Here is a 14,955-nt window from a genome sequence, read left to right on the forward strand (position 1 = left end):
CCAAAGACGAGACCTATTGGCTATGCCAATGCTTGTTTAAATTCCTTTGATTTGGGAAGAGGGAGTGGCCACATACTTGGTTTGAAAGCTCTGTTTCACCAAACAATGAACTCACAAGGTCAAACTGCTGTGCCTCGCTTTCTTCTGTGCGCAAGCAACAGGAATTCCAAGGCTCATTTGGGCTTGGAAAAATATCCTAGCAGACATGAAATCTTTGATCAAAGTAATGTCAAAGTTGGTTGAAAATAACATTTGTACTAGGATTCAAAACCGTATTAACATCAAAGCGTTAATTAATCTGTTCCTTCCCCTTTTCCCCCAAGTACAAGCAAATATCTAATCCTGACCAATAAAGTATACATTTCGAGAATAACATGAAAGAGTTTTGCAGCCTTTATTTTTATTAATTTCTTGTGCTGAAAATAAAAGGCCTCGACTGCTTTTTGTTCGTCCTGTCAAGAGAGGACAGTATAGCATTGTGCACAGTGACATGCTATTTTGCAGAAAGTGCATATAAACTTATTGCTGGCGATTTTCCACGGTGCTAGAATAACAAGAAGAAACCACTTTTATCAACGCTGTGTGCGTGTCTCTGCGCACAGCCTGTGCCTTTGCGAAAGACTGCCTCTGCCTGCTTCTGATATTTGACCCGGTGTGCTTGTCGGCACATAGTAGTGCTCTTCGTGAGGTCTGCCCTGAAGAAGGAGGGAGTATTGTGCCAATTTCACCGCCGCTGGCCCGGGCGCCGCAAGAACCTTGGGTAAAACTTCCCCACCGCCGGCCGTGTAGAAAGTGGAGCACTGAGGGCTGGTATTGTATCGTCACCAGCTCCCAATCGCCAGAAATGCTGCATGCAGATTTTAATTTCACCGCCACTGGCCCGGGAGAGTGAATGCGCCGAGTGGGCTGCCCTGAGGCTTTGTGTCAATTTCGCCGCACTGAAAAGAGGCCTCAGAGCATCGCCTAGCAACGGGGAAGAGCCACGTTGGAATCCCCGAGCGTGAGGAAGCCCTGCAGCTGACTGAAGAATCGCCAGCCGCGCAGGAGAGTAAACAACCTCCCAGGTAACGCTCGGTCTGCCGTCCCGAGTGCAGTGTGTGTGTTAGCCTGGGGCGGGTTGCAAGTCTGCGAGGCGCTGGCGGCTGGGGGGCCAGAGAGGCAGCGTCCTCGTTGTTTGCGTTGCATATGATAGGAGCCATAAAGAGGGGGGAAAATGCTACCGCCGGCCACAGCTTGCAGCGCTTGTGTGCGAGTGGTGCGCGCGCAGCAGTAATCAAGCCATATGGCGCCTCTGCTCAAGCGCGCGCCAACGCACATGCACTGCAAGCTGTGGCCGGCGGTGACATTTTTTGATGCCCTTACTTAAAGTCTTGCCAGACCAGTGCAAGCGCTGGGTCAGGCGAGACATAAAAAATGACAAAACCAGAGAAATCAAGGGGGTTGAGCAACTTCTTGGATATATGGTACTGGAGCGAAGGATCTTTTAGCACTATCATCCAAAAACATCGTGACAGGAGACCATAAAAGTAATCTTTTTTGTTTCAGAGACATGGAAAATACAAAAGTTGTGTCCAGTCTGGGATTATGGCAAACAGAGTACCACCAGCTAAATACGAGAGTCTCTCCAATAATTGGAACAAACCAAAAGCACAAACGCAAATCATTGACCTGTTAGTGGCTGCAGCCTTTCAGCAGATAACAAAAAATTGGAAAGATGCCTCCAAACTTATTGTACTTTTAAGCGTGTTTTGCAGTAGACTTTCGGAGAGTACTTCTTAGAGGTAATGGCACTTTTAGATTTATGATTTGCCCTATGTACTTTTTAAAACCTTGATTATATATAGGTTGCGATGGGGAGAAATTATTTAAAGGTTCTTTCGCCTAATGCGAATGGACTAAATAACAAACATAAGAAGTTGGCACTAGAGAGGTGGATATTGGAGCACCTGATGGATATAATTTTTATACAAGAAACTTATATTTCAAATTCGAAATTGACAATTTTCAGTATGTTTTTCACATGGTCTGGATTTGAGTGTCACTATTTAGCAAATTCCGCCGAAAGAGGTGTGAGTATCTGTTATTAACCATTTACAGTTGGAGATTCTCGCCTAACGAGGGGCTAAAGATGGTAGATGGACCCGAGTAATGGCTTAATTACCGGCTTTCACTGTACATTGGTGACAATCTACACCTCTATTTTAGATTGTCTGGAACCGTTGTTGGAGCTTCCAAAGTCACTCATGATTCTTCCGGATCTGGTCCTCTTATGGGGTGACTTTAATTTTCTTCATAACCCAGGTTTACCTTCCACAGCAAAGAATCATAGGCACAATAAAATGAGCATGGTCCAGGTCTCAACACAATATAAGAAAAGCCTGAGTTTGCACGTTCATTGGAGGGCGACATTTCCCCTGCAGTGCGATTATACCTGTTTTTAGCTAGATATAGATCAGCAGTTAGACTGGATTTTTTTTGGAGGTTTCTGAGCACATGGGGCCTCTTTATGGTGGTGGTCAGACTTTAGTGAATGGGGGCTAAAAAATGACACAGCACTACGACATCCACATTTATAACATGAAGATATTTAATTATATTGTAGGTGGCAGCTACCCGGGCCATGTAGTTTGGATACATGACAAAATTGATACATTTAATATTTGGTGAAGATATTCGGGAAAGAGATCTGGAAATAATTGATATAAGATTAAGAGGTGAGATTAATTGGTGTATATCTGCCTAATTACATGAGGCGTAGATATTAATAATGACGATTATAACAAGTGCATTTCGATTTTGTTACCAGGAACACAGGAAATTGAGGGTGCACTAAAGGTGATTTATTGTAATCAGTCTGTCGGGACCGAAGTAGAACCGGCTTGGAGGTAGGATAGCTTTGCGTGATATCATGGGATATGGTCGTTATCATGTTGATATACAGCTGGTATAACAATAATGCTCATATGAAGTGACTTATTTGTCATTTAGATACGAACAAGGAAGTTTCAGAGACACAGGTACCTTCACCATCTCATAATGGACATTCTGTTGATACCTAGTCCACGGGAAGGTGGGTTTAGTCACCCATTATAACGAGGAGAAATCCGATTTCACTGCACCACGTTCCGTTTACTAATTTGTGTCACATGACTTTGTAAATTGGTCAATATATATGTTGTGCATGACAATATGTAAATACTGGAGTATGTCACAATACCATATACTACTATGACCATACTTTGTATATAACAATGCTGTTCACTGGACACTGGATAATATATATTTTAAGGAAGGTTTAGGTATATACTTGGAATAGATATATGTGGTGGACCATACACTACAGATATTACTTATGCGATTTTCCAGCCCTGAGGAAGTCGTGTGGAACTCCCTAGATGACGAAACACGTGTTGGCTGGCTGGGCAAATCAAAAGAAAGAAAATTAAAGATCAAGAATAATAGAAGAGAGGAGGAGCCTAGCGCGCACCCAAGATGGCCGCGTAGGTGCGAGGCTCCCGAGGACCTCCGCGACCTCCTGCATAAATCCTGACCGAATCCTGTCCTAGATGAGGGGACTGTGTTTGTGAACCCGAGTTGAGGTGACGCCCGTTTTCCGTTTTCAATTCGGACCTCGGACACCGGCGGGAGCACCGATTAAGGTTTGCGGCCTTCTCCACGCCGGCCCCCCGTACTGGAGTTGTGGGGCGATCCGGCGACAAAGTGAATAACAGCGGCGGGCAAGGCTGGGCGACTCGCGCACCCCGCACTTTCACTTTCGCTTTTGCGCCCTCCTTGCTGCCAGGCGAGGTAGGGTCGCGAAGCGGTGTGCGGTGGTGTGGCCTCGTTGGGGTGCCCTGCCGGCCCGCCGGCTGCGGTCCGTCCTGCGGAGCGGTGGTCGCCCCCCCCCGGAGCCCTTGAACGGGATTGTCTACCCCCTTTTTGAGGAGATTGGCTCGATTTGGGACCGCGACCATGGCCACAAAACAAGATGGCGACCGGGCTAAGGTGAAGTCGACCCGTCGTGGCGCGGCCCATCAATCCAACAATATGGACCGCTACACCCTCCAGAAGGGATCTCCAGAGGCGCTGCGTAGCTCCCCTACGGGCCCGACTGACGCTCCTGCTCTGCCCACGGACCTGACCCTCCGAGACGTCATGGGCGCCATCGCCGAGATGAAGGCCTCGGTGGACCAGCGCTTTGACACTCTGGCGCAGAAGATCGACTCGGTCCTCGTGGACGTGGGCCTCGTGAGAGCCGATCTCTCAAAAACAAATGACCGGGTCGATTCTTTGGCCCACTCTACCTCGGGCCTCACATCCGACGTGGCAGCCCTCCAACAGGAGGTGCGCAGGCTTGGCCAGGCGAGCGCCCTGATGCATCGTCGACTGGAGGATTCCGAGGGTCGGGCCCGGAGGAATAATGTCCGCATTATCGGGGTGCCGGAGGGACGCGAGGCAGAGGCAGCGGATCTGTTTGTGGAGGACTTGGTCCTCACCCATCTCCAGCCTCGGGGGCTGAGTAAATTCTTTGCAGTGGAACGTGCCCACAGGGTCCCCGGGGGTAGGCCTAAGGCCGGAGCCCCTCCGAGGCCTCTCATCGCCCGGATTTTCAATTTTCGGGACAGGGACGCTATCCTGCAGACCTCCAGGCTACAAGGGCCGGTCAGACTTGATAATATGGATATCAATTTCTATCCTGACTTTACTCCGGCGGTCCAAAAGCAGCGGCTGAGTTTTCTCGGTGTCAAACGTCGCCTACGGGACCTGAATCTCAAATATGCGATGCTTTTTCCGGCTAAGCTGAGGGTGGAGGTGGATGGCCGCACGCACTTTTTTGATCGTCCCGAGGCGGCCGGGGACTGGCTGGACACTCTGCCCGGAGATCGGGGCCGGGGGGGTGGGGGGGGAGCGGTTGGTGGGGAGGGCCCGCCGGATCAGGACTGAGGGACTAATGGTAGGCCTTGCTCTGGACCGTGTTATTGTCACCATTGACTGTTAGGGTAAGTTCCCCTCCTGTGGGGGTCGTGTGGGGTCTCTTAGGGGATCTCCCTCCTCCTCTGGGGGACTAGTTAGTTTTCTTTCCATGGGGCGACAGGCACACTGCACTTTGGGGGGGCTGTTTGGGCTCATGCAGGGGTGCAGGGTGGGGGGAGTTCTGTTGGGATGGGTGGGTTGGGGTGGGGTGTGGTTCGTTTCTACCGCAAAGCAAACCCTTTATTGTATTGGATTTTTTTAGATGCTCTCGGGGGGACAAATGATGGCTTCTGTATGTGATGGGGGGTAGGGACCTGACTTTGCTGTCCTGGAACGTTAACGGACTGGGTGATAGGATTAAGCGGGGTGTGGTCCTGCAATATCTGAAACGGATTTCGCCTGATGTGGTCTTTTTGCAGGAGACACACCTCATTGGTAACTCCTATTGTGCCATGAACCGACGTGGTTATCGTTTGGTGGCCCACTCGGGCTTCACATCGGGCTCAAGAGGGGTGGGCATTATGGTCAAGACCTCGCTCCCGCTAGAAATAGACGAGGTGCGCCATGATGAGAGGGGACGCTACACTGTCTTGGTGGGGAGAATGGAGGGCAAGGTAGTCGTCTTTGTCTCAGTGTACGTCCCACCGGGGTTACAGTCCACCACCTTTGCGGACCTGGGACGCCTCCTGCTTGACCTTCCGGGGGGGCTTCTGGTGGTTGGGGGGGACTTCAATGCGGTGGCTTCTGGGACTCTGGATCGCTATCCCCCTAGGGACCTCCCCCGGCCACAAGCGTGGCTGTCTGGCCTTTTGGACACGCTGGGATTGGTGGACTGTTGGCGTCTAAAGCATCCCGCTCAGCTGCAGTACACCTTCCATTCGGGGGCCCATGGTAGCCTTTCGCGGCTTGATTATGTCCTTGTCCCTGCGGCCTATGCCGGGAGAGTGGGGGAGGTGCGCCATCTGGCGCGGAGTATTTCAGATCATTCCCCACTCCTGTTGCACTTTGATGTCTTCCCGAGGGGGGAGGGCAGGGTAGCTCCAATCAATGCCTGGTACCTGCGCGACCCCACTATTCGTGCTGATTTGATTAAATCCTTGCAACGGTATTTTGAGGAGAATGTGGGGTCTGTCCCGTCTGCCATTTCCCTGTGGGAGGCTTTCAAGACTGTGCTTAGAGGGGAGGCCCTCTCCTTTATTTCCCATGCCCGGAGGCGCGCACAGGAGGAGGTGACCCGGGTGGAGGCCGAAATCACTGAACTGGAGGGTGATCTGGGGAGTGGGGTGACTGACGCTGCGCTGCACGTTCTACACCTTAAGCAGGCGGCCTATAGGTCCCTCGTCACGGAGGCGGCCAGGGGCCTCAGCAGAGAGCAACAGGGGCGATTGTATGATGTGGGCGATAAGGCTGGTAAGTTGATTGCGTGGTTGGATAAGAAGGAGAGAGCTAGTCGTGTGGTCCCGCTGATTGAAAGAATGGATGGTGTACGTGTCACTGAGCCGGAAGGCATTGTCTCTTGCTTCGCGGATTATTTCCGTGAGGTATATTCCCCGGTTTCTCCCTGCCCGGAGGAGGATTCCCATGCCCTGCTGCGTGACATCGCGCTGCCCTCCCTCTCAATGGAGGACAGGGAGTTGATGGATGCCGCCCCCACCTCTGACGAGATTGCCCTCGCCATCCGCTCGGTCGCTTCTGGCAAGGCCATGGGCCCGAACGGCATTCCTATCGAGTTGTATAAATTGCGACCGGACGTACTGGCACCCCACCTCCGCGCTATGTTCCTTGCGGCTCACTCGCGGGGCTCCCTCCCGCCGGACCAGCGTCTGGCTACCATCGTGGTTATCCACAAGGAGGGCAGACCGCGGGACCGGGTTACATCCTACCGGCCTATCTCGCTCTTAAACGCGGAGCCTAAAATCCTTGCCAAGGTGCTTGCTAACCGGCTGGTCGGCGTGGTGGGCGATTTGGTCCACCAGGACCAGTCCGGCTTCATTCCCCATCGCAATACGGCCCTTAATCTGCGGCGCTTGCACGGGGTGCTCGCGCGTGTTCCGTTCGTGCGGGAGCCGGCCATCTTGGCGTCCCTGGACGCCACCATGGCGTTCGACATGCTCGAGTGGCCCTACATCTGGGCGATGTTGGCGAAATTTGGATTTGGCCCGGGATTCATCAGTTGGGTCAAATTGTTGTACTCGGACCCATTGGGACAGGTGGTGGTGAATGGTCGAGTCTCGGCCCCATTCGTGCTGGGACGGGGCACGCGACAGGGTTGTCCCCTGTCGCCGCTCCTTTTTGCATTGGCCCTGGAACCCCTGGCGGAGTGGCTGCGGTGGCACCCTTCTATCCGAGGTCTCCGTTGGACCCCCGAGTATGAGGACCGCGTGTCCCTCTACGCTGACGATATCCTTTTGTACTTAGCCTCCCCGCGCAAATCACTGATTGTCCTGGTCGATGTTCTGCGCTCCTTTGGCCGTAATTCAGGCCTTGTTATCAACTGGGCTAAATCCTGTGTCTATGTGCTTTCCGGGGAGGCTCCTGTCCTCCCTCGGGGCTGTCCGATCCAGATTGCCTCGCAGGGATTTCGATACCTGGGGGTCTATATTACGCTGGACCCGGTGGCCCGCTACGAGCGCAACTTGCTTCCCCCCCTCCAGCGCTTGAAGGAGGACGTCGCGCGCTGGCGGCGCTTGCCGCTCTCGCCGCTCGGCCGGGCGGCATTGTTCAAGATGATGTCATTGCCGCGCTTTTTGTACGCTCTCCAGAACACTATGGACTTGGTCCCGGCGCGCTACTTCCGTGAGGTGGAAAGCTTACAGCGCCGTCTGGTTTGGGACGGGCGGCCGCGTATAGCCCTGGCAAAATTGACGCTCCCGTGGTACGACGGAGGGATTGCCCTCCCGGATATTAAGCGGTATTACTGGGCCTCCCAATTAGCTGCAATTAATCACGGCTTCTATGGGCCCGCCCTAAACCCGGCATTTGAAATGGACAAAATGCTCCTGCCCGGTGGCGAATACAATCGAGCGCTCTACTCTAGCGTGCCCGATTCCCGCTTGACGGGACCCACGCGTGTCATGGTGCGAGTATGGCACGCGGCTAATGCAGCTATGGGATGGAAGGACCGTTTGACCCGGGCGTCACCGTTGTATGCGTCGGAGAGGCTTGGCTCTTTGTGGACCTCGAAGGGCTTCGAGAGGTGGGACATGATAGGCATCAGTACAGTGGGAGATCTCTGGACGAGGGGGGGATTCAAGACATTCGAGACGCTGCAGGCGGAGTTTCAGCTGCAGGGCAGTGAATACTTTCGCTACCTGCAGGTCCGTCACGCACTGGGTTCCGTCTTCCCAGACGTGGCCTCCATCCCGGAGTCCTCCCCCCTGGAGGATAGAGTGCTAGATGGCCACGTTCCGGACAGCACGATCTCCCTCATTTATAAGAAATTGATAAATGACCGCTCGGGCTTACTGACTGGCCTCCGCGAGGCTTGGGTTGCCGATGGGCTGGAGTTGGACGACGAGGACTGGATTTCCGCGGTGGCCTCTCCGAAGGAGGTGGCCATCCCGGCTCGCCTTCGCTTCGTCCAGCTTAAGATACTCCACCGGGTGTATATGACGGGGCCAAGGCTTCAGCGTATGGGCTATGCCGAGGATGGATTGTGTAAGCGTGGGTGTGGTGCTTTGGCGACTTTTTTACACATTCTGTGGGAATGTCCGAGGGTGGAGCGATTCTGGCGTGGTGTGCATGAGGTCCTGCGAGCGGTTACGCATGTCGCGCTGTTGCCTGAAGCGAGGAGATGCCTGCTGAATGTGTGGGAACCGACTGATTACTCGGTTCCGCAGACGCGATGGGTGACTCTGGGATATATGATAGCTAAACGTGACATTGCTCAGCTGTGGGGATCTCAGAGACCCCCGGCGGTGTCGGCTTGGAAAGAACACATGGATTGGTGCATGTTCCGAGAAAAGGTGGTATATGTGGTGCGGGGTAAGCCTGGGGCATGGGTGAAGATATGGGGCCCCTGGAACGCTTACCGCGGGGGTATTTGCGAGCCGCCGTTGTTGCCTCCCGCTTCACCAGCTCCATCCCCATAGTTGACCCCCTCCCTCAGCCCTGGGCACACTGTTCTCCCAGTCCCGGATCAGTTTCCCTCCCCCTCTCTGGATTTCTTTGGATGGTTGGGGTTCCCCACTTGAGGAGCACATGTCGTCATCTTCGATCGAGGGTTGCCTTGCGGGTGTGGTTTTATGTTGTTGTGTTGTATAAAACGAAACCGTATGGTGGGTTCAGAGTTATGCGGCCCACGTTGTTGATACCTCCTGCTTTATCGTCTATGCAAAGCCAAGTGCCTTATTGTATGTATGTCATTTGCTTTTGTCACTTTAGCGGCCGGCCGGAAGGTTGTAGGCCCATACTTGTATATATTTGAGATTGCAATAAACGGTTTCAAAAAAAAAAAAAAAAAAAAAAAAAAAAAGAATAATAGAAGAAAATTGGGTCATAATAACCGATTTACTGAATAAGATTGTGTGTGCTCGGGAAACTTGTTATTTGTAACACTATATTATGGTCAGACAAAAATTTTGAATCACTATTTACTTGAAATACCCCAAAATGTTGAGTCTTGGGGGTGAATCTTCCACAGTTGGAGTCACTTATGGAGAAGGTAGTAACGTCGTAATTACACATCAGGTACAGATGTGGCTCCATAGCTCTTGTCCGGGCACCCTTCTTCATCCAACTATAAGTCCCTGCCAGCCTTTCCCTCGCGCAAAGACACACCTTCATCTTGTTACCTTATCTTGTTCTTTCATCCCCTCTCACCATTCCAAGCATCACATGCAAGAAATGGGGACGCCCTGCGTACTACACATATACATGCACACTTTGATATTCTTAGAGAATTGGGAAAGGGATACCCTGGCCATATTTAGGCAGACCCCAAATGTGAAAGGTAACTTTTACTCTAAAAATGATACAAAATTGTATAAATGTCAGCCTATCCTGTATTTTGCAAGGAGCAGCAAGACAACATCCATGAGTTCGGTTACGGAATGACTCTATCAGTGGATATCGGCTCCTTATTAACACAGAAACATATATGAATGTGATGTTCTCCTTGGGCAGTTTTTCCCTCAAATTTTTTTGAGGCATGAAAATTTCTGGTCAGCACTTGACCTTTTAATAGTAACACAATTAATGTAGTTTTGGTGGGAGGATAAGGCTGTGGTCTGATGCAGTGTGTGATTGTCCTTAAGAGTGTTGGCTGATTAGATGAGTTGTCTGTGTCTTGCAGTGGGACTTCAATAACATTAGGTGGTTGTGGTTCTGTTTTTCTTCATTTTCTTCCCTGACTGCGGATGGAGCTTTTGTTTTGGGCAAACCCACCAGGCCACCGTCAGTAACCTGCATTTTTTAAATCTTTTGTCTGGTCGATGCGGGATCTGAATCGATGGTAATGATCAGTTGAGTATCATCCGCATACGAACCCTGTCGAACCCACAAGATCTGAAAATAGAGGCCAGAGAAGATACATAAATGTTGAATAACGTGGCGCTTAGAATGGAGCCCTGTGGTCCCTGAGGCCTGAGAAGTAAACGACTCAAGTTGTTGCTGAGATCTGTCGGCAAGGAAGCTTTCAAACCATCTAAGTGCCATTCCTCTGACACCAATCTGTCGTAATCTACCCACTAGGATTCGATGAGAGATGGTGTTGAATGCGGCCGACAGGTCAAGAAGGATAAGCATAGTAGGAGTCCCCTTATCCAGGGCCAGCTTGATCGTATCAGTGACTTCAGTTAGTGCAGACTCGGCACTGTGCGATGCACGAAGGCCTGACTGAGAGGAGTCAAGCAAATTATTCAATTCAAGGTACTGAACTAACTGCTTATTGACTGAGGCTTCCATGACTTTCGAGAACAGAGGGAGAAGAGAGATCGGTCTGCACTCCAGGCTTACTACATAGACTTTGTGTGGATGATGTCTCTCCTCCTCCTCACAGCAGTCGTACACTCCTCCTGAGTTTATGGAAAAGTTAATCTGTTTTTGGGTGTAGTCGAAGGTTGCTGCACCCCGTCTCGCTGAAAAGTCTCATTTCGGTTCTCCTGTGCTGAAAAACCATTGTTACAAATGATAAATCTGTAACAAAACCTAATAGTTTACAATACTAATTAATATAACAAAAATAACTAAATATTTTTTAATACAAAACACAATGAAAAATTGTTAAAAGGAGTAAAATTTAAATATATATTCTTATAAATAAATAAACATCAAAATATCATATACAAAAATACAGATTGAAGTGAATAATACTAACCTATTCCAAAACAAATCAAATAAACTAATACAATTCAAATACACCAACAACAATCCTACACACTTTTAGGTAAATTCATACATTGTAGAGTGGGGTGGCAGATTTACTATTCTAACTCCAGTTTTATAAACGTTGGGGAAAAGGGATACTTTGAGTGATGGGTAAATGGCAGTGTTAAATTTACTATTCTAACTCCAGTCTAATAAATGTTAGCGAAACGGCATCCATTGAGAAAAGTTCCCCGGGGGGTGGAATTTTGCTATTCTAACTCTAGTTTAACAAGCGTTGAGAACAGTGTGTACATTTGAAGGGGCGGGGGGCAGATTTATTATTTTAGCTCCAGTCCTGAGAAACTTTTGGGAAAGTTTACAATTCTAACTCCAGAATAAGTCTTACAAATAGTAATGAAGCTCGATACATTGTGTGGGAGTAGAGAGGAGGTCAGATTTCAGATTTACTTTTTTGACCCTAGTCTGAGAGTCATTGGGAAAAGTGCATACATAGAATGTTAGATTTACAACAATAGGTAAACTGCATATATTTCAGGGGGTTACGTGTATTATACTAACTCCAGCCTAAGAAACACTGACAGAAATGCAGACATGGGTGGTCAGAATTAGTTTTCTATCTTCAGTCAAAGCAGTGGTGTGTCAAGTGCATCTATTGGGGTGTCCAATGTACTGTTCTTACTCCGGTCCAGAAATCTTTGGGGAAAGTGCATATATTTAGGTGGGCCAGATTCACTACACCCAATTAATGTTTAAGTGGCCCTTAATAATGATTTTAGAAATTCAATTAAAAAAAAATTGGAAAACCTCAAAAGTTAATAGACGTACAGGCTCAACTTTGGCAGCAGTCCAAAATAAACATTTTGTATAAGGGCAGCTTTGAGATTTTCTCCTTAGCGGAGCACGTGCAAGCATTCTTGAAATCAATTTACAGTGCAGAAAGTGCGAAGCAGCCGCAAGAAGTGGTCATCTAATTATTTATAAATTGACTGTTACAATTCCTGAATGGCTGGATGGTCATTGAAAATAGTAAAAGCTGTCCATAATGTTAGCTACTGCAGTAGACGGTTTTGAAGCTAGTGAGGAAGTTATGGTAAATTCACAAAAATGGTGAGGTAGCCTCTACCCTCTGGAGGCCCAGGATGCAGTGTCATGGTACCTGCTAAAAGAGGGAACCACCTCTACCCCAAGGCGGGGGAGGCTGGCATCGCCCCACGTGTGGTTTTTGAGGGCAAGGTGGGTTGGGGGGGTGGAAAGGACAGAGTAGTTGGGAGGGGGACACGATAAGCAAGGGAAAAGAGGGAAAAATCACAGTCTAGGGATAATATTTTTTAGAAAACGACGACACATAGAAGGTCGAAGAGATGGAAAGGCCTCTTAACGCAGATAAGAACCAGGAAAGATATTGAATAGTTGAATGTTTGACGCATTTAAGTACTAAAGCACTTTGTATGTCCTTGCAAGCTTTTTGCACTTTTAACTTATTGTACTTTTAACTTATTATACTTTTAAGTTTCAAAAGATAAGATTATTAAATGTATGTCAAAGAGGAAAAATCAAAATATTAAATAACATAACATCAAAAAGAAACATTGCTGAATATATCATTAATGGCATATAGGCAAATAATCATATAAGAAAAGAAAATCCATGATAAAGATAAAAAGGTTAAAGAAAAGGAAAACGGGTTCGAAAATTAATATTCAATTCATACAAAGTTACATTAGATCAAGAAAAACTTAGAACATGCATTGGCATAGCCAATAGGTCTCGCCTTTGGAACCTTATAAGTGTTTTGCCATGCAACAGTTGTTGTTGCACCAAGGATATTGTGCTGCACAACTAAATACTTATAAGGTCCCAAAAGCGGGACCTATTGGCTATGCCAATGCTTGTTTAAATGGGGCTCGAAACAGGTCTCTCTCGGGCTCTGGTTTGTGCCTTGGCACAGGCGGTCCATTCTTTCCCGGACTGCAGTGACAGCAGGCACATCAATGTGCGCTGCTCACACTGCTCACTTCTCACTAGTGGAGAAGTCACGGCATGACGTCATGCCAGGTGAGCATTGTAGGGGGAAGGGAAATCCTTTAAAGAGAGTCCTTTTCTCTCTGGATTTCCCTTCTCTTTTTGAAACTCAGGAGCAGCAACATTGTCCTGGAGCCACCTGGGCTTTAAGTAGAAGCTTTTTAAATATATGCAAGCCAAAGCCGCTGCTTATTTATCTTATGCAACTAACAACCATTGATGAAGGCAATTGTCCTGACTTCTTGTAGGTATGTTACTTGTTGTATCATATATCTGGATACAATGACAAGCAGCGAAATACAAGTGGGGCGGCACACAATGCTAAGCACAGTTTGTTTTTTAAGCCACGCCCTGAATTACGACCACGCCCCTTTGAAAGAACCCCCCCACCCCCAGTTTTTACATCCCACTTAAAGCCCTGGTTAAACTTATTGCAATCAGCCTCCCATCACCTTTGGTTTGTTTCATGTGCCTAGGATGTGCCTTTTCCGGTTTTGTAGCCAACTACACCTTGCATTCTGGACCCTACATTTCACAGTTAATACGAAAAAAGTTAAACTATAGGTAAAAATATGCAATTTTCTTGTATCTGCAAAGCCAGGAGCTCACGTGGCATGGAGCGCTTGGCAGCCGAGGAGCCCGTGAAGGGCGAGGCGCTTGGGAGCAGTGGAACGGGCGTTGCTGGAAGGATTCCAGTGCATCATTGGCCCTTTAAGTAAACGACCGTATGGCAGGACTGGGAGGAGCGGGAAGGTCCTTTCCACGTCCTGAGATCTTGTCACAAAGGTGACAACACTCTCCGAGGCCGAGAAGAAGTAAGCTGCGACTCAGGTACTGAACGCGGAAAATAAACTTTATTCCCCCGCGTGGACTGCCGTTTCTCCCCCCCTAACCCCCACCCGCGTTTCTATTCTGCGCTTAATTAATCTATGTCTAACTTTGGCGAGTCTTCCTTTTGCAATACACATATTTATTTTGTTTACCGTGCTGGAACAAAGCAATTTTTGTAACACACAACTGCTGCGTAATCTCCATGCAGTGTGCGGCAAGACTCCGTTATCCTTCTCAGCGCTTGAGCGAGAGAACTTTGCATTCTGGGACATGTAGTTTCACGATTCTCAGAATACGGTTGGGGTGGCAAATCGGAATACACAAACAAGCATTGGCATAGCCAATAGGTCTCGCTTTTGGGACTTTACAAGTATTTAGTTATGCAGCACAATATCCTTGGTGCAACAACATCAACTGTTGCAAGGCTAAACACTTATAAGGTCCCAAAGGCGAGACCTATTGGCTATGCCAATGCTTGTTTAAATTCCTTTGATTTGGGTAGAGGGAGTGGCCACATACTTGGTTTGAAAGCTCTGTTTCACCAAACAATGAACTCACAAGGTCAAACTGCTGTGCCTCGCTTTCTTCTGTGCGCAAGCAACAGGAATTCCAAGGCTCATTTGGGCTTGGAAAAATATCCTAGCAGACATGAAATCTTTGATCAAAGTAATGTCAAAGTTGGTTGAAAATAACATTTGTACTAGGATTCAAAACCGTATTAACATCAAAGCGTTAATTAATCTGTTCCTTCCCCTTTTCCCCCAAGTACTAGCAAATATCTAATCCTGACAAATAAAGTAT

At 48.6% G+C, this 14,955-nt stretch overlaps 1 protein-coding gene across 4 annotated transcripts in view; it reads left to right on the forward strand.

Moving 5' to 3' along the window:
• DGLUCY (D-glutamate cyclase) overlaps window positions 1-14,955 on the forward strand; it is a 257,725-nt gene that overhangs the window by 115,993 nt on the left and 126,777 nt on the right. The gene's annotated exons all lie outside the window — the stretch shown is intronic.

This window comes from Triturus cristatus, chromosome 9, assembly GCF_964204655.1.
Source record: "Triturus cristatus chromosome 9, aTriCri1.1, whole genome shotgun sequence".
Classification (NCBI taxonomy): Eukaryota; Metazoa; Chordata; class Amphibia; order Caudata; family Salamandridae; genus Triturus; species Triturus cristatus.